The sequence below is a fragment of the Bufo gargarizans genome, chromosome 3 (genome assembly GCF_014858855.1).
Source record: "Bufo gargarizans isolate SCDJY-AF-19 chromosome 3, ASM1485885v1, whole genome shotgun sequence".
Lineage (NCBI taxonomy): Eukaryota > Metazoa > Chordata > Amphibia > Anura > Bufonidae > Bufo > Bufo gargarizans.
In genome coordinates, this window is record NC_058082.1 from 294,467,621 (window position 1) to 294,471,023 (window position 3,403).

Sequence of the window (3,403 nt, forward strand, 5' to 3'; positions counted from 1 at the left end):
TGACCAGAATGGGGCTGCTCCTGGCAGGTATGATGTCATAGGAAGAGGCGGAGTCTCGCCGTCCACGGGGCGGGGCCTCAGAATGTGCAGGAGTTTATACAGAGCAGGTTGTGGGTCAGAGAGGAGCGGTGGTTGCTCGGAGCTGTCTGGAGGAGAACGAGGATTATTTTTTAACTTGGAGACATTTTTATTTTATTTTTTGCAGAGGATGAAGGGAGGAGTAGTGGTCTTTGTATTGGAGACTGTACGTTAGAGGGGTCTGAAGAGAGGTGGGTGATATTATTTACATGGGACTGTATGCTGGTGATGCTGAAGGCAGTGGGAGTGATGCATTACATGGGACTGTGTACGTTGGAGGGACTGAAAGCAGGGGGAAGTAATGTATTTTACATGGGATTGTATAATGGAAAGGCAGGAGGATTGATGTATTTTACATGGGACTGTATGCTGGAAAGGCTGAAGGCAGGGGGAGTGATGTATCTTACATGGGACTGTATGCTGGTGATTCTGAAGGCAGGGGGAGTGATGTATATTACATGAGACTGTATGCTGGAGGGGCTGAAGGTGGGGGGTGATGTATTTTACATGGCACTGTATGCTGGAGGGACTGAAGGTAGGGGAAATGATGTATTTTACATGGGACTGTATGCTACAGGGACTGAAGGTAGGGGAGTGATGTATTTATGTATGCCGGTGATGCACAAGGCAGGGGGAGTGATGTATTTTACATGGGACTTTATGCTTGAGGGCTGAAGGCAGGGGGAGTGATGTATTTACATGAGGTTGTCACGATCCCTAAATTTTGATACCATAAAAAAAAGTAGGGTGAATAGGATTTTTACACGATCCCTGCTTCCCTGGGAGAGCATTATATATGGGGGCATTACACTAGAGGGGGAGAGCATTATATATGAGGGTATTACACTAGAGGGGGAGAGCATTATATATGGGGGCATTACACTAGAGGGGGAGAGCATTATATATGAGGGCATTACACTAGAGGGGGAGAGCATTATATATGAGGGTATTACACTAGAGAGGGAGAGCATTATATATGAGGGTATTACACTAGAGAGGGAGAGCATTATATATGAGGGTATTACACTAGAGGGGGAGAGCATTATATATGAGGGCATTACACTAGAGGGGGAGAGCATTATATATGGGGGCATTACACTAGAGGGGGAGAGCATTATATATGAGGGCATTACACTAGAGGGGGAGAGCATTATATATGAGGGCATTACACTAGAGGGGGAGAGCATTATATATGAGGGTATTACACTAGAGGGGGAGAGCATTATATATAGGGCATTATATATGGGGGCACTATACTAGAGGGGGAGAGCAGCATTATATATGGGGGCATTATACTAGAGGGGGAGAGCATTATATATAGGGCATTATACTACAGGGGAGAGTATTATATATGGGGGCATTATACTAGAGGGGGAGAGCATTATATATAGGGCATTATACTAGAGGGGGAGCGAATTATATAGGGCATTATACTAGAGGGGGAGAGCATTATATATATATATATATATATATATATATATATATGGGCATTATACTAGAGGGGGAGAGCATTATATATAGTGCATTATACTACAGTGGGAGAGCATTATATATAGGGCATTATACTAGAGGGGGAGCGAATTATATAGGGCATTATACTAGAGGGGGAGAGCATTATATATATATATATATATATATATATATATATATATATATATATATATATATATATATATATATGGGCATTATACTAGAGGGGGAGAGCATTATATATAGTGCATTATACTACAGTGGGAGAGCATTATATATAGGGGCATTATACTAGAGGGGGAGAACATTATATATGGGGGCATTATACTAGAGGGGGAGAGCATTATATATGGGGGCATTATACTAGAGGGGGAGAGCATTATATATGGGGGCATTATACTAGAGGGGGAGAACATTATATATGGGGGCATTATACTAGAGGGGGAGAGCATTATATATGGGGGCATTATACTAGAGGGGGAGAGCATTATATATGGGGGCATTATACTAGAGGGGGAGAGCATTATATATGGGGGCATTACACTAGAGGGGGAGAGCATTATATATCAGGGAGTTATACTACAGCGGGAAGAGAGAATTATATGGGGACACTTTACTTTAGGGGGAGAGCAGTTTATATGGGGGCATTATACTTGAGGGGGAGAGCATTCTATATGGGAGAATATATATTCCACGGCACATCCAAAAAAAGTGAGTTTTATTGACCAGAAATACAGCAACATTTCAATCCGCACAGTAGGATCTTTTTCAAGCAGTGATCATAACAAAATGGTGCTCAAATACAGGTATATATACACACCCACAAGATAATTGATTTAATAAAGATAATTAATATAAAAAATGTGAATATTATCCGGCCAGCATATGACCATCCACAGCCTGTCAAGACTATTCCTTCAGTTCCATTGTTGGCCATTATATAGGTGACATGTTATACTGATATATCTATTGTATGGGGGTATGTCTATGATACTCAATTTTTACTAGTGAATAAATTAAGATTGGGCTAACTGCAGGCATGATATTTTCATTTATGTATTTATTTCCACCTCATCACCACGACAGCCACGAGGAGATTGACCCCTCACCTCTGTAGGGGCAGGAACAGAGAGAGGGTTTAAATCCCCCCTCCCAGCACCAGTGTTTCCTGTCCCTACAGAGGACAGGGGCAGAGAGAGTCTCCCTGCCCAGGGAGATGAAGCTGATGCCATTCCATAACACCTCTGATTACCTGGTGTTCCCCTGCCCTCCTGCGGTCCTCGTACTAATGCTGGGCAGGGGTGATGGGGGAGGCCTCGCTCCGTTACTATACGTGAGCCTGCTCCCTGGTCGCGTTCTCTCGCTGGGCGCGTGCCATTGCGCTTCAGGTATGCGGCAGACGTCACTTCCGGTGGACGGAGGAAGTGACGTCTTTTAGGACGCGTCTCCTTTTAAAAATATCGGCACAGCACATGGAAGTGCCGAGCAACAAGCGTTGTATGTGCCGACATGTCTACCAAACCTCACTCCCCAGGAGACCCTTCCGTGCCGCCTGCCGTAAGTTCCCCTGTGGGGAAAGCGCTTATCTGCCCTGTTAGTGTGTCTACACTGTTTTCAGGTTACCTGCCATTTCATCCTCCTCCACTACTCTGGCTTGGGGCTTATGCGCTTCTACACCTTTGTATGTTCAGCTAGCTGACTGGGGCTATTTCCCCCCAGGTCCCTAAGGAGGCTCAGAAGAAGGTCAGGAAGCCGGCTAAGTGTGTGTCCTGTCTTAAGCGACTTCCGGATGATTATGTCACGGATGGTGTTGCAGAAAACAAGAAGTAACAAATAAAGATCCGACTGACTTGAT